Consider the following 17,045-nt stretch of genomic DNA (forward strand, 5'->3'; position numbering starts at 1 on the left):
TTTTCATGGGGAAACTTATAAGAAAAATGAACTAGAGCCTTCACCACAGCAGCTGCTCTGGAGGCTGCAACTGATACTCATCATCTTCCTTCTCTACTCCTTGCTGTTTTCTCCTTCCCCTTATCCAGTCCAAGCACTTACTCGGTGGGTGTGAAGTGGACTGTGGCTGCTGTACTTACCCATTTGCCATTAAGAGGCAGCAAGTGGATTAGGTGGGTGCCAAACACAGCCTTCCTTTCCCCTCAATTGTAAAGGCAGCCCTGCGTGGGTGTGTGCTCAATTGTCTGACTCTTGGCGACCCCATGATCTGTGGCCCGCTGGGATCCTCTATAGAATTTTCTAGGCCAGAATACTGGAATGAGTTGCCATTTCCTACTCCAGGGGATCTTCCTGACCCAAGGATCGAAACTACGTCTCTTGCATCTCCTGCATTGGTGGGTGCATTCTTTACCACTGAGCCACCTGGGAAGTCCGAAAGCAGCCCTTTCTCTCTCTGACTCTCAGGGTCAATTATTCGTGCCAGAACAGTGACTCTACCAGAGAATGTTTCATGAGAAACATGAGGTAACTGGGTGGCAGCCACACCTCATCCTTTAATGAGAAACTGTGTTACCAACAGTGCCCAGAGCCATTGAATTTTTGTAGCATTTTTCTCCTATAGGAAGGGCATGTGTATTACTAAGGCCTCCAACATATTTGCCACATCTTGCTTCTCAGGTCCAAGTAACATACTGTCACCAATAGAGGGGACCAGAATGATATTCTGCAGGATGTCTGGGGAGCCAGGTTTCTTTGGACTATGTTTGACAGAGGGCTGGGGAGTTAACACAGCCTGGAGCAAGATACTGTCTGTCCCACATGAAGGAGAAACTGGGATCTGATCTCCCTTTCTGATCTCCCTTTCCGATAGAGGTTGGAAAGAATGCATTTTTCTAATCCATGAGGCAAACTATGAGCCTGAGGCAATGTTAATCTGCTGTCAGAGAGATAATCACATCTGGCAGAGCATAGTGGCTGCAGCTGGGGCTAGTGCTGAATTGAGTTTCCCAGTCCACAGCTGATCTGCAGGACCCACCTGGCTTTTGTAGAGGCCAGACTGGTGAGGTAAATGGCAGTGTGATAGAGATCACCCCACCCCCGGAATCTTTGAGATCTGCCATCCCCTAGGAATTAGATACTGTTTTTAACTTACTATCTTGGCTGGAATGGGGAAGGGCAGTGACAGAGGCTTCCACCTGGCTTTCCCACTGCAGCGTGTGGGGTGTCTGCCAACAACCAAGTGTGTCCATATTCTAGTTTTATATTCAAGCACAGGGAGAAGGACTACAAGATGGGCCAGAGGAAGCAGCACGCTCACTGTGAGCTGAACCTGAGGCAGGACCCCATTTACTGCTTGGTCCCCATTAGCCCCCTCTCCAGTGGGGTTTGGGCGTAATGCTGCTTTGGATCTCTGGGTTTCAGTGTCAACCTAATTCCTATGTCTATCAGTCCTCAAAATGTTTGGGATTTCTCCTTTTCCAGGTATACAGTTACCTGGGTGAATGACCAAAGATCCCTTTAAGGGAAGAATTGAAGTAATGGTTACTCTATATACTTATCACAGTGTTAAAGGTCTTCCCTTCTAGGGACCTTGTCTCTCTTTCAGTCAATTTTCCAGATCAAAACACTGACTCAGATCCAGAAATTGAACCAGGAATCATAAATTTTTGTTGGGTTGCCCCTAGTCTCTTGATCACCCATCCTTGATTTCTTTTGTATAGTGAATATTACCCATATGTCTTGCCCTAGGAATCCTGTGTTTGATTACTATCTCCATGGATTATGGAAATTGTGACCTACTTGCTTCTGGTGGTTAAGAGTAGCTTGCTGGCTTCTTCAGACTCCTACCATCCCCATTGCTCTCAGTGAGCCCAGTTCTATAATCACATCTCCTGCCATCAGAGAGTGACCACAGTTCATTCTCAGCGATGTTGGTGCCCTCTCACCAGGGCATCCCTCATCAGTCTGATAAACAGTGCCTCCTGTACCTTCCCACGGAACAAAAGCATTGGGTGCATTTTCTCGTGTTATTTAGTGTCTCTACTTTAGCATGCTGACTCCTCTGAACCCTTTGCTCTCCTTTCCCACCATTTGCCAGGGCAGCTCTGGCATTTCTATTTTGCTATTTTCTCCACATTTCTAAGATTCATCCGAGACGTGTCTTAGCACGGTCTCCTGGGGTGTTGAACCCTCTCTCACAAACCTAGTATCCCAGTTTCTGCAAACATGTGCTAGCTGGGTCCTGCAGTTTATTTGAGGGGCACAAACCTTTTATTAGAAGATCCAGTGCTCCCTCAATTAGGTTGTGTTGTACCTTAATCCTAGTTATTGATGTGATAGTCAAGATGGGAGAATGGGAGCAGATCCCTAGAGTATGTTAGTTATGTATTGCTGTGTGACAAATTACTCCCAAATCTAAGAGCTTAAAACAACAAAATTTATTAATCTCACAACTTCTGTGGGTCAAGAATTCAGACATAGCCTAGCTCTCGTGAGGTTGTAGTCAAGATGTTGGGTGGGGCTATAGTCATTTAAAGCTTGACTGGAGATGGAGGATCTGCCACCAAGATGGCTCATCACATGGCTGCTGGCAGCAGGTCTTAGTTATTTGCTGGCTGTTGGCAGGAAGCCGCAGTTCCTTGCCATGCAGTCCTCGCCACAACGCTGCTTAAGTAATTTTACAACATAGCAGCTGGCTTCCGTCTCTACCTGCTGCCCCACTCAAGTGGGTGAAGCAAAAAAGTATGAGATGGAAGCCACACTGTCTTCTGTGACCTAGCCTCAGAAGCCATACTTGGTCATTTCTGCATTATCTCATTGGTCACAAAAGTTGGCCCCATTCAAAGTAAAAGGGGACTGGAGAAGAGTAGGACTGTGAGGAAGCAGGGACCACTGGCACCATCTTTGAGGCTGCTCACCGCACAGCAGTATGTATTGTTTTGCAAGAAGAAACTGTGGCATTGTCTTTGGGTAAGGGTTGAGCGCTAGCCGTGATATTACTCTTGGCTGATACTTTTGTTTTTTCTGTGCATTTCTAACTCACGGGTGAATGGTTTCTGGGGTTTCTGTCCAACTCACAAGCCAACACATCCCCTTTTCTAGGAGTTGATTGCCCTTCCTAGATGGTCCATTGGCAGTCAGGGATTGTCTACAGGTCCTGGCCATGGCTGACTGGTGCAGGGGTGGACTCCTGATCTAACCAGACTGGTTGTGTCCTCTGTTGGGATTTTGTAGTCATGACTATGAGAAGCAGGCATTCTCTGTGGTTCCATCTATGATGTGTAAACTTGGGAGCCATAAGTGGTCATCTCCCCACCATTAAAATGGACTATAAAAAAAACCAACAACAACAGTCTGAGAGAATTGTCCTTCAAGGACAATTGCCTCCAGCCTTTGGCCTTTCTTTACATGTTTCATCTTTGTCCCTCGTTTGGTTACTCCATGATAATCCTGGCTTGCATTGACATAACTATTTTGTACATGTTTCAGTCCCTTAAGTTAGGACTCAATCTTATTTTCAATCAGCAGTCAATTTAGAATCATCAACTAGAATGTTACAAATGCTGTTATTTGAGCACACAAAGACAGTACTTGAGCAGAGGAGCTGTGACGCCTGGGGTTTGATAAATACACTCTCATTTTACCAAAGGGGCCCATTGTTCTCGTACTCACAGGTTTTGTTTCTCACTTTGTATGTGTTTATCCTCTCTGCCTTTCTTCTGTTACAGTCTTTGTATGTCCATGCCTTTGCACTTCCTCTGGAAGCTCTGTTGCCAAGAAACAAGGAAAGACCAAGCTCTTGATGTGAAACTCAATAAGAAAAGGGGGAAGGAAAGCATGTAGAGATCATGGACTGCAGCACGCCAGACTTCCCTGACCGCCACTGTCTCCTGGAGTTTGTGCAATTTAGCTCCATTGAGTTGGTGATGCCATCCAACCATCTCATCCTCTGTTGCCCCCGTCTCCTGCCCGCAATCTTTCCCAGCATCAGGGTCTTTTCCAATGAGTTGGCCCTTCACATCAGGTGACCAAAGTATTGGAGCTTCAGCTTCAGCATCAGCCCTTCTGATGAATATTCAGAGTTAGTTCCCTTAGAATTGACTGGTTTGGGCTCTTTGCTGTCCAAGGGACTCTCAAGGATCTTCTCCAACACTAAAGTTCAAAAGCATCAAATTCTTCAGCGCTCAGCCTTCTTAATGGTCCAGCTCTCATATCCACGTATGACTACAGGAAAGACAATAGCTTTGATTATATGGACCTTTGTCAGCAAAGTGATATCTCTGCTTTTTAATATGCTGTCTAGGTTTGTCATAGCTTTCCTTCCAAGGAGCAAGTGTCTTTTAATTTCATGGCTGCAGTTATCATCTGCAGTGATTTTGGAGCCCAAGAAAATAAAATCTGCCACTGTTTCCATTGTTTCCTCGTCTATTTGCCATGAAGTGATGGGACCAGATGCCATGATCTTCATTTTTTGAATGTTGAGTTTTAAGCTAGCTATTTCACTCTTCTCTTTCACCTCTTTAAGAGGTTCTTTAGTTCCCTTTTGCTTTTTACCATTAGGATGGTGTCATCTGCATATCTGAGGTTGTTGATATTTCTCCCAGCAATCTTATTCCAGCTTGAGCTTCATCCAGCCCAGCATTTTGCATGATGTACTCTGCATATAAGTTAAATAAGCAGGGTGACAATATACTTGTCCCAGTGCTTTCATTCAACTGTCATTCAACCCAACATTTAAAGCCAGCAAGTTTCCTCCTTCTGGGATTTTAACACATGTATATTCTAAAGAAGTCCAAAAGTGAATTCTGGACCTGACTCCTTAGTGGTTGGTATCTACTCACCCTTAGGGGCAAAGGAAAAAGGAATGGACATACCAAGTGAATGAGTCAGCAGCCACAAAAGTTATCCCACTGCCTCTGGGTCTGATCTATTCTCCCTCCTTCTCTCTGGTTTCTCCAGTTGATCCCCACTACCCCCGACCTCATGACTCTCTGGGAACAGGGAGACGACTGATTCATTCAACTGCCATTCTTGGCCAGAGCTCCAAGAGGAGATGACAGCCCAAGTCTGACCATGGATGAGACATACATGCTGAGATTACTTTTATGTCCTCTATTAATTTCTAGGAGAGAGAGAAGGGAAAGGAGGAAGGAAAATTTTCCAGGGACACATGTCTACAGTTTGAAACCATTTTTCTCATCCTGTACAGTAGAATCACCTGTAGTGCTTTCGGAAAATACTAATGTCCAAGTCTTGGTCCCAGAAGTTCTGACTCAGTGGGTGTGCCGTGAGACCAAAGCACTCTGTGTGTGTGTGTGTGTGTGTGTGTGTGTTTCCCAAATGATTCTGATGTGCAACCAGGGATGAGAACAGGTTTAGCACTTAGACTTAGCATTTCCCCTTTTCTTTCAGTGTGTCTGTGGGCAATTTGCACTGAATCTGAACCAGGCTTCTCCGTCCATGGGATTTTCCAGGCAAGAGTACTGGAGTGGGGTGCCATTGCCTTTTCCAACTGAATCTGAAACTGCTCAGTAAAAAGCCTCTGATGGATATAGATTATTTAAAGCCCATCTTGATCTGGACAGAACTGTTAAGTTAACCTGTTCAAAAGTGATGTGTTCCCAGGCTCCTGGAGTGTCTCAGCCTCTGCAGCCCTAGGTGACTCTGGTGGGTACCTCCAAAGCAGAACAGTGGGTTTTAGGTAGCAGGGGATTCAAGATGGTGTTTCAGGATCCAGCAGTGCTTCCCCTAACTTCAGCTTATAGTGAATTTTTTTTCCCATTAATTTGTTTTCTCTGGAAGATAAATAATTTACATATTGTGATGACATCTTCCATAGGTCAACATGAATCAGCCATAGGCAGGCGTATGACTCCCCTCTTCTGAAGGCCCTCCCCCCTCCCTCCCCACCCCATCTCTCCAGGTGGTCACAGACCACCAACTTTGGGTTTCCTGTGTCATGTATCAAACTCCCACTTTCTATCTGTTTTATATGTGGTAATATTTACGTTTCAATGCTACTCTCTTGCATCATCCCACCCTCTCCTCCCACTGTGTCCAAAAGTCTGTTTTTCATGTCTGTGTCTCCTTTGCTGCCCTGCACATAAGGGTCATTGGTACTATCTTTCTAGATTCCATATATATGCATTAACATACAATATTTGTCTTTCTCTTTCTGACTTACTTCACTCTGTATAATAGGCTCTAGGTTCATCCACCTCATTAGAATGGACTCAAATGCATTCCTTTTTATAGCTAAGTAATATTTCATTGTGTATATGTACCACAACTTCCATATCTATTCATCTGCCAATGGATATCTAGGTTGGGTTCATGTTTTAGCTATTGTTAATAGTGCTGCAATGAATATTGGGGTACATGTGTCCTTTTCAATTTTGGTTTCTTCAGGGTATATGCCCAGCAGTGGGATTGCTGGGTTGTATGGTAGTTTTAAGGACTTCTTCTTAGGTAGTGCTAGTGCTAAAGAACCAGCCAAGGTAGGAGATGCTGGAGACAAGGGTTGATCCCTGTGTCGGGAAGAGCCCCTGGAGGAGGGCATGGTAACCCATGCCCTGGAGAATTCCATGGACAGAGAAGCCTAGTGAGCTACAGTCCGTAGGGTTGCAAAGAGTTGGACACTACTGAAGTGACTTAGCATGTACATGTGGTAGTTTTATGCCTAGTTTTTTAAGGATTCTCCATACTGTTCTCCATAGTGGCTGTATCAGTTTGCATTCCCACCAACAGTGTAAGAGGGTTCCCTTTTCTCTGCACCCTCTCCAGCATTTATTGTTTGTAGACTTTTTGATGATGGCCATTCTGACCAGTGTGAGATGATACCACATGAATGTTTTAGCTAAGCAAAAAGTCTCTAGATGGTAGGGATCATGTCTGTCTCATTTTGCCAGATAAATGTGCTGCAATCTTGCTGTTGTACTTTTCTGCTTAGGAGTGAAATTTATAGCTGGATCTCAAGGACCCTAGAGGAGGCAGCACATTGGGGCCCAAGCATTGCATACCACAGCCTCATTCAAGTGCTGATGTTCTCTCTGTTTTACTATCTTATCTCTTCTCATGGCTTTGAAGGACAGCCATATGTGCTACCCCCAAATACGCCAATTTGACAGAAGGATTGTCTTGAGCTAAGATGTTTGAGATTCAACAGAAGCGGAAGGAAGCCTTCTCAGATATCTCTTTATCTGACTAAAAGCAGAAACTCCTGAGAAATAAGGATTGTCATAAATCCCCTCTGCTGGGGAAGTTTTATGGCCATGAAGATGGAGAGTTAGCCCCAAAGTAGACCTGGACAAGCAAACCTTGCTAAGATAACCCTTATCTTCTATTAGTTTCTCTCATAATTTCCCGTAGTTTCTCTCACTTAATTTCCCATAGTTTACAGTCACTCATAGCTTAAAGATCTTGTTACATATCTACAATTTATCATTTTTTGCTATAATTGATATATAAGCTCTCAATCCAATCCACTTCTTTGGGTATTCATTTCTTTTCTAGGAAGTTCCTTTTGTCACATAAAAATTAACATCAAATAAAATTTGTGTGCCTTTTCTCTTGTAAATCTTAGTCTTTATCAGTCTAATTTGTAGGGCCCCAGTCAATGAATCTAAGAGAATAAAAGGGAAAAGTTTTTCCTCTTGAGCAGATTTAAAACAGCTCTCAAGTCTATAGGTCTCTCCCAATATTTGACTCATAACCTGTTGGAAGCCTCCACTTGGATACCTCATGGGCTCCCTCAAAAATCAACATTTACAAAACTGAATTCATTATCAGTTTCTCAAAACATGCTCCTTTTCTTGGTTTAATGGCAGTAGTTCTGTACTCCATATTCCTTGGACTGAATATATCAGAGTCTACTTAGCTTTCTTCAGAAGCCATTCATGGAGTAAATATTTACTGAACTCATACTATGTACCACCCATTGTTCCAGCCACTGTATATACAGTGATGGATAAGCCAAACAAGTGCCTGCTGTCTTGGAGCTTGCAGTCTCACAGGGTGAGAGATAATAGACAATAAAGACCTTACTTTCAGCTAGTGGGAAGTGCTCGGAAGAAAGAAAAGGAAGGGGAGAGAGAGTAACAGGGGAAGCTACTTGAGGAAGTATGGTCGGAGAGAACCTTTCAAGGGGCTACCTGGATGATGAGAAAGGACATGAAAAGATGGGGGATGACTGTTCAAAATAAAGAGAACTGCAAGAGTTTGGACCCTGAGGCTGAATAAACCTGAGAGACCACTGTTTGAAGGGTGATGGGTCAAGGAGGAGATGAAGGGAACCATCTCGTGTTGGACTTGGAAGACATGGTAAAAGTGTTGGATTTAATTGTATTTCATTTAGTCCACCTTTTGTATCCACACCTTCCTTTCCACTCTCCTGCCACGTTCTTTGTCAAGATCCTGTTACAGTTCATCAGATCTGTTTACCTTCTCAGGTTTCCTAACTTCCTGCTCTCCAGGCTCCTTAACTGGTTTTTCTTTTTCTCCTTACCTTCCCTCCTTTTATTCTGTCAATTAATTAATTGATTTTTATTGAAGTATACTTGCCATACCGTATTATGTTAGCTTCAGATGTACTACATAGTGATTTGACAGTTGCTTACATTATGAAATGAGCACCATGATAAGTCTAGTAACTGTCTGTCTCCACATAAAGTTGTTACAGTATTATTGACTGTATTCCTTATGCTATGTGTGACATCTCTGTGACTTTTTTGTTATATAACTGGAGGTTTGTACCTCTTCATCTCCTTTGTCTATTTCACCTCTACCCCCCTCCCCTATTTCAAGGTAGGCAGGGCTGCTGCTGCTGCTGCTAAGTTGCTTCAGTCTTGTCCGACTCTCTGTGACCCCATAGACAGCAACCCACCAGGATACCCCGTCCCTGGGATTCTCCAGGCAAGAACAGTGGAGTGGGTTGCCATTTCCTTCTCCAATAGGCAGGGCTACATATGCTGAAATAATATAACAACCCCCAATTTGCAGTGGCTTAACACATAGAAATCTACTTCTTATTCATGCAGAGTCCTCTGTGGGTCAAGCAGTTCTTCAGGGCTTGACCCACAGAGACCTTCAGAGACCTACACACTTGGATTTCACAGCTGTGCTACTGCGGACACATGACTCTCAGAATTGCTGAGACAGAGAAGGAGAAATGGAGAATTTATATCTGCTCCTGCATTCTTCACACCTGAAGTAACAAAGGTCACTGCTGCTCACAGCACATTCCCTAATCAGCTGTGTGGTGGTCAGGAAATGTAGGGAAAACAGGGGTAGACTGTGAAATGTAAATATCTCTGATACAGTGATCATCCACCATATTTTATCTATGTACTGTCCAAGTGGTGGGCATCTGACTTCCAGCTACTGCATGCAGTGCTGCAGTGAATATTTTTGGCTTATACTCATGTGAACTGAGCTGAGGATTTCTCTGGGATGTGGTTGTAGTTCTAATGGTGGCTCCATAAAAGGTAAGCCCACATCCTAAGCCCCAGAACCTGTGAATGTGAATTTATTTGGAAAAGAGATCTTTGCAAATGTAATTATTAAAAATCTCAAAGTGACAACATCATCCTAGATTATATCGGTGAGTTCTAAATCCAATGATGTGTCCTTAGAGAGAAGAGGAAGAGGAAAAGACCATGTGAAAATGAAGGCAGATGTTGAAGTTGTTCAGCCACAGTCAAGGAATATCTGGAGCCAGCAGAAGCTGGAAAAGACAGGAAGTAGTCTCTCCCAGAGCCTTCAGAGGAACACCACCATGATTTCAGCAGCCTCTAGAATTGTGAAAGAATAAATGTCATTGTTTTAATCACCAATTTTGTGTTATTTTGTTAAGGTTGCCCTTGGAAACAAACACAGATTTTGCTACCTGGAAGTATGGTGCTGCTGTAACAAATATCTAAAACTGTGGGAAAGGCTGTGAAATTGGGTAGTGGGCAGAGGCAGAAAACTTTTGAAGCTCATTATATAGAAAAAGTAGATTCTGGTGAGAATTCACGAGGAAGTGAGGAGCACAGGGGAGAAAGTTTTGCGGTCTTAGAGACCACATATGTATAGAATATCATAGAAAAATGAACATTAAAGGCAAGAACTCAGAAGGAAATGAGAAACATGTTACTAGAAATTGGAGGAAAGATTATCCTTGTTATATAGTGGTAGAAAACCTGGCAGAATTGTGTTTTCTTTGATTTGTGAAGAGCAGAATTTATAAGATACAAGATTGGATGTTTAATTGGGGAGACTTCTAAGCAAAATGTTGAAGAGACAGCCTGTTTTCTCTTTGCTTACAGCAGTATAAGAGGAATGATAAGTGGAAGAAAGAAGTATTAAATGAAAAGGGATCAGCACTTTAATTGGGGAGTGTCTCAGTTTACCCAGTCTACAAAAGATACTGTCATCAGAAAAATCTACTGTTGGGAAGTATCCTCTAGAGAGAAACCTGAGGTTGTGACTGGACAGCCTTTTGCTGAAGAAATTAGGCATGTGACTCATGGATCCACTCAATTGTCTCAGCAGAAGCTAGGAATATAGATAGAGTTTACAGAACATATCTATGGAGGACCTTCTTCTCTAATGTCATGAGCCCTTGTGACATATACAGAAGACCCACAAAGTTTCTGAGAATATTACATGAGCAGAAACACTGCCAGCTTGTGCTGAAAAAGACAGAGAAAGGAGGAAATGAGAGAAAGCTATCAGACTTCCAAAATTCTACAGACAAGAAGTGAGCTGATAGAACTATTTGACTGCAGACAGTTGCTGCCATTCGAGAAAAAGGAAGAATAACTCTGAGGTGCAACTACAGGCCCAAAGGATAGAGTCACCATGGGCCCACTGCAAGCTCAAAAGGAAGAGCTGCTGTGGGCCCAGCTGCTGCTGCTGCTAAGTCACTTCAGTCATGTCTGACTCTGTGCGACCCCATAGACGGCAGCCCACGAGGCTCTGACATCCCTGGGATTCTCCAGGCAAGAACAGTGGAGTGGGTTGCCATTTCCTTCTCCAATGCATGAAAGTGAAAAGTGAAAGTGGAGTCGCTTAGTCATGTCTGACTCTTAGTGACCCCATGGACTGCAGCCCACCAGGCCCTCCGTCCATGGGATTTTCCAGGCAAGAGTACTGGAGTGGGGTGCCATTGCCTTCTCTGTGGGCCCAGAGGGTGTGTCAAGTCATAGAAGATTATTCGTAGGCTTTGAAACTCAATGAAATTTTCCCTATTTAGATTCTGGCTTTCTTGGGACCAGGGGTCCCTTTATTCCTTTGACTCCCCCCCCCCACTTTTGAAATGTGAATGTCTATCTTATAACTGTTCCACCATTGTATTCTGGAAACAGATAACCGGTTTTGTAGTTTCACAGATCCACAGATGGAGAGAAATTTTGTCTCTGGGTAGATCAAAGCTCGAGTCTCATCCGTACCTGATTTGGATTATTTATGTGATGAGATGTGGAACTCTCTGTGTTTATACTTCCACCAACAGTACTTAAAAGTTCCTACATTTCTGCCAACATCTGGCATTATCCAGCTGCCTAATTTTAAATAGCCTAATAGGTATAAGCAATATCTTATCTTTCCTCTAATTTTCTATTTCTCTTATTTTGAGTATCTCATGATATGCCTTTTAGCTTTTTGAACTTTCTCTTTTGGAAATTACCTTTGCTGGTTTTCCCATTGGGACTACTTTCTTTTTCTTGCTAACTTATTAATGACTCATTGGTTTTAAACATTGCAAATATCTTTCCCCATTTTCTTCTGTCTTTGGACCTTTTCTATAATAACTTCATTGAACAGAAGTCTTAATTTGTTTCGTTTTTCTCTTTGTTTGCCCTCATCCATTCTAAACTACACTAACCCCTTTTACTGGCTTTGTCAGAGTTTATTACTAAATAATATGTCAGTGTCATGTTAGATGGGCTTCCCTGGTGGCTCAGATGGTAAAGCATCTGCCTGCAATGCGAGAGACCTGGGTTTGATCCCTGGGTCGGGAAGATCCCCTGGAGAATGGCAACCCACTCCAGTACTCTTGCCAACAGGTTCTCTATTCACTTGTCTTCAGCTGTTGTACATTATTTTTTTCTGAACCCGATTGACTTTGCAATCATACATTTGCAAAAGTCAGGGCCGGGAATGGCAGACCTTATTCTGAAACATTGCAACTAATCAGGAACATTTGGGCTTTTAGCATATTTTCCTTGTAGTCAGGCTTTTTTCATATGGATGTGATGTTGTGTGGTTAGGCCAGTAGTTATACCCCTCCCTCCTCACAAACCTCAAGACCTCCTGGGGACCTGCTGAGACATGGAGGACATGTGACAAACAGCCCTTTTGGCCCAGAAGGAAGAGGTGCTGTGGGCCCAGAGGGTGTATCAAATCACAGACGATTATTCTCAGGCTGTGAAACCCAATGATCAGGTTTGTCTTCTCTCATGGGGGGATTTTTAGGAGTGTGCATTCACTGAATCATATAGTGTGAGAGCTGGAAAGAGCCGCAGGGATCATCCAGTTGGACCCTCTTATTTTACAAATGTAGGAACTGAGTCCCAGGGAAATGAAGGGCTTGTCCAGGTTATTCAACTGTCAGTGAACTGCTGCAGCTAGCACCCAGATCTCTTAACTCCCATTTTGTGAGTTTCCATTTTTCTACCTTCCCCTAGAGGATATCAGAAATATTTTTGGAGGGCTCTGAGTCCACGCTGAAACTTCCTGTAGGAGATCAAGGGCCTGCAGAATTTAGACTCTCTTGGCTTGTCCATCCTTGTCTCCTGCTGGTCTGGCTTAGTCTCTGCCTCCTTCCTCTAATGTTCCATGCTCTGCTCTTTCCTGTAAGCCTCTGCTCATGCTGTGGTCATCCTAGCATCACCGTTCTTCTTCTTGCCTGTCTTCATCCTTCAAGTGCAAGTCGTTTAAGACTCAGTTCTACTCTCTTCATGCCACTGCTCACCAGCATTGTTCTCTTCCTTCTTTAGGTTCTCATAACACCTGCAGCCTATACAAATACAATCTACGCTTGATTATTTGCTGCTTTTTTTTTCTAAAATGTTTCTGTTGAACAACTGACTAGGTCATTTAATGTCTCTGTGTCTCATTTAGTTTATTAACTAAGAAAAAAAAAGACTTGATCAAGATCATTTCTAATGATGCTCTGTATCTAACATTTTTTGTCTCCATAAGATTTTTAAACTCCTCAAGGAAAGGGTCTTTGTCTTATATTTCTTTTATAATTCCTTTAGTCTAGTGTTTCTCAGCAAGGGATAATTTTCCTCCCCCGGGGACATTCAACAACATTTGAAGATATTTTTTGTTGTCACGCTGAGGGAGAGGGCTGCTACTTGCATCTGGTGTGTAGAGGCCAGGGATGCTGCTAAACCTACTATACACAGAACACCTCCCGCCCGACTCCTCCCCGCCCCCACACACAGTAGATTGTCTAGTTCAAAATTTCAAGCAAGGTTGAGATACCCTAATTTAGCCTTTGTCCTAACACCATAGACACATAGTAGACACTGAATAAACATTTTCATTTTTTTGTCAAAGAGAATTGCCGTTCTAAAAGGGATCCTATCAGATATGGAGTTGTCCTGGGAGAATAAAAAAAGGAAGTGAGCACTCATGCAAAACTAATGCAACGTCAGAGAAGAGAATCTAATTTTCCTTAGTCAGGAGCAGGAGGAGAGAGTATCATAAAGAAGGAACTGTTGCATGAATGAAGACCAAGAACTGAGAATTTGATTACTTTGTAGGAGGTGTTGATTTAAGCAGTTTGTCTTCTAGATATCTCCAGGGAACAGCTTGTGATTTTGGTAAACAATAATAACGATAACATTGGAACATATGAAGGAAACTTCTGGGAACTATAATTTATATTGTCAAGGACACTTGTGTTTACAGTATCCTCTTTCTTACCTTCCCCTGAAATGAAGTCTGAGGGCTGAAAGTGACCTTGGTTTATATATGAGGCAAGAAAATTGGTTCAATGGGCTATGAGCTCTGTCAACCAAAAAAATCACAGGCTGTCTTTCCAGACCCCTACTCAGGGTTGTCTGGGGATAAGGAAGATGGAGAGCTAAATGCTTCTGGTGACTCCTCCTAGCCTCTGCCTGGGCTGTGTTCCTGATCTTCTCTCTCCCTGTGTTATGCCTGTATTTCTCTTTAGGTCACAACATGCAAGTAAGCCTTGTTATTTCTTTGTCACCCTCTCTCTCTTCTCCATCATGAAATACATATAATAAGAAATATCCTAGACATACAAAATAGATAGCTCCCTAAAAAGTTGAGATCAGAGGGAAAATCCATGATTTAAAAGCTCTCTTGAGATGGCCACCATTGTTCTTAACCTTTCTGAGCACTTGGCAGATGGCACTGTGAGTTCTCCTGGCTACCAGAGGTATTTGGCAAAGTTTCTGTTTAGACTTCATTTGGAGAAGAAATGCTTAAGTTAAACATTAAAATTCATGAGAATATTTCAGTTCCTTGTAAACTCTTAATCACAGTTACTTCAAGTGAGGTATCATTTATGGATCCTTGTGGAGGAAAAGTTCTTTTGACGGGGACTTCCAACAGTTTATTTCAGAAGATCACTAAGGCTATGGTCAAATGCAGTGCATTGTAAAACATACTGAAATACATAACGATGGTGATATTTATGAACTAATTTTTTATGGTTTAGGTTCCTCTCTGTTGCCTAAACTTATAAATTTTGGGTCCGTAGGAAAATGCATGCTTCTCACCTAGTCATGCATGGGTTTTTCTTCCAGTAAAAGAAAAATCAAATAAGTGAATTGAAGCACCTCTTTCTCTCTTTTCAAACTTTTCTGTAAAGATTTTTGGGAAAATATTCTGGGGCAAGGGTTCTCAGCATAACCAGTGCAGAGATCGACCTAAAACAGAAATTTGAAAAATGTATATTGCTACTGCTGATTTTTGGTAGATGAACGCATGACTTCTTTTTATCGAATAATCTGGAAAAAACATAGGGGAGCGTTATAAAAAAACATAAAACCCGTAAATGTGACAGCACATTTTGTAGCCCAGTCAACATTTCTGTTGGTTTGAAATTTTGTTTCCGCAGACTTTCTTCACGGTTGACTTTTTCACTTTTCAATTTGCTTCCCCTATACACCAAATAGCAGTACACTAGGAACTTGTATGAAATTAGATTTACTGTCTTAAGGTCCTTTGACATCACCGCATGTCTGAATGGGATTTTTTTTCCCTGTTTGGGATTTTTCCCCTCTTTGCCCTTTTGTGATGATTTTAAAATGTTATGCCAGAAGAGTCTGGGTAGCTCTTTGGTTTTGCTTTCATAGTCTTTTATGCCTGCTTAACTGGGTGCAACTGAGACTGGTTTTACAAGAAGCCAACAAAAAGCTCAGACTGGGAAAAGATGAGTAAACTCTTACTCTGAAGGCAGAGCTTGTGGAAAGGGAGAAAGGGAGATCCCTTTTATACTTTATGAGAATGCACAGTTTAGCAAGGCTTTATTTAAAAGTTCTCCCGCGCCTCCATGGAAAGAAATGGCTGAGCCACTACTTCTTTGTAGTCATTAGGAAATTGTGCTCACTGGTTGAATTTTTAGCATCTCACTATATTTCTGTTCTTTCTCTGAATACAGAGGATAATAAGTTTGCAAGTGACTTGAATAAGCCTGCATTAAGCAGAATTCTATGGTGGGCCCCAAGATCGGTACCTCTTCCTCCTGTGTAGGTGGTCAGTATAATCAATATGCAAGACTATGAACATGATAGGTTTTACTCTTGTGATTAGGTTATGTTGTAAGCACAGTTGGCCTTACGGGAAATTATCTGGTAGGCCTGACCCAATCACATGAGCCTTTAAAGCAGAGAGTTGTCTTCAGCTGGTCACAGAAGAAGCAGAAGCATGTGGTTTTCAGCTGAGAGACCTCAGCCCTGAGGCCTCTGTGAGGAAATGAATTCTGCCAAAAAAGCAGGGAGCTTGAAAAGGGGATCCAGAGCTCTAGGAGAGGATGTAGCCCCACCTGACACCTTGACACTCAGTCAGGGGGGGACCCTGAGAAGATAATCCAGGCCCACCACATTCAGACTTCTGACCTACAGAAATTGTGAGGTAATACATTTGTTTTGTTTTAAGCCATTAAATTTGTGGCTTAAGCTTTCCATTCCACACAGCAGTGGAAAACTAATATAAAGGAGGAGAAGGGCTTTGAGACGAGAAAGCTAAGTAAATCCAACATTCCTAAGTTTGGTTCTGGAGCAAAGCTGTCATAATGGCTAATGTTATGTTTCCCCTTATGTGAAGGTGCCCAGTTATCTGTTTGGCCAAAGCCTATTCTGCATGTTGCTGTGAAGTTATGTTGTAGATGAGATGAACATTTATAATCAATTGACTTTAGGTAAAAGAGATTACCCTCTATAATGTGAACAGACTTCATTATGAAGGCCTTTAGGGCAAAAACTGAGGCTTCCCCAAGAAGAAGGAATCCTGCAAGGCCATCATATCAAAATGCTGCATGAATTATGGATTTCAGCCTTGCCAGATCCCACAATGTCATGAGTCAATTCCTTCAGATAAATTTCTTCACATGTATCCTACGGGAGAAACTTAACTAATGCAGTCATAAACTCAGGTGTGTTAGGGACCACTCAGATGTCTGCAATGTACTGTACTGGGGCTGACTGGAGGATGGCATGGGGGCCCGCTCGTGCACTGTGCCACCAATTGAACAGGTCTTTTGATGTTTCCCAAAAGAAGCAGGAAATCCAGAATTCTGTACAAAATTGCCCAAGTTCTAAAATTCTCTTGAACTCACTAATTCTAACTTGAGGGTGAAGGTGTGGACCAAGCCTGCATATTCCAGAGTTAACCTTTTTTTTTTCTGAAACACATAAACATTATATGTTGTGTTGGATCCTGGGGTTAGAGCGACAATGAAACAGGGGGCAGTAATAACCTGAGGATCTACTCTGCTGGGGAGGGACTGTTCCCCACTGAAGAAAGGCCAGAACACAACATAATTT

General features: G+C 42.6%; 1 protein-coding gene and 1 long non-coding RNA gene across 10 annotated transcripts in view; both read left to right on the plus strand.

Moving 5' to 3' along the window:
* TOMM7 (translocase of outer mitochondrial membrane 7) overlaps window positions 1–17,045 on the plus strand; it is a 315,507-nt gene that overhangs the window by 140,065 nt on the left and 158,397 nt on the right. The gene's annotated exons all lie outside the window — the stretch shown is intronic.
* Window positions 8,008–9,869, plus strand: LOC147374503 (uncharacterized). The gene is made up of 2 exons (XR_015162831.1): window positions 8,008–8,358; window positions 9,669–9,869. It is a non-coding gene; the product is annotated as an uncharacterized LOC147374503 (long non-coding RNA).

This window comes from Bos grunniens, chromosome 4 (genome assembly GCF_055505025.1).
Source record: "Bos grunniens cultivar Pamir isolate PY7600 chromosome 4, Bosgru_T2T1.0, whole genome shotgun sequence".
NCBI classification, from domain to species: Eukaryota; Metazoa; Chordata; class Mammalia; order Artiodactyla; family Bovidae; genus Bos; species Bos grunniens.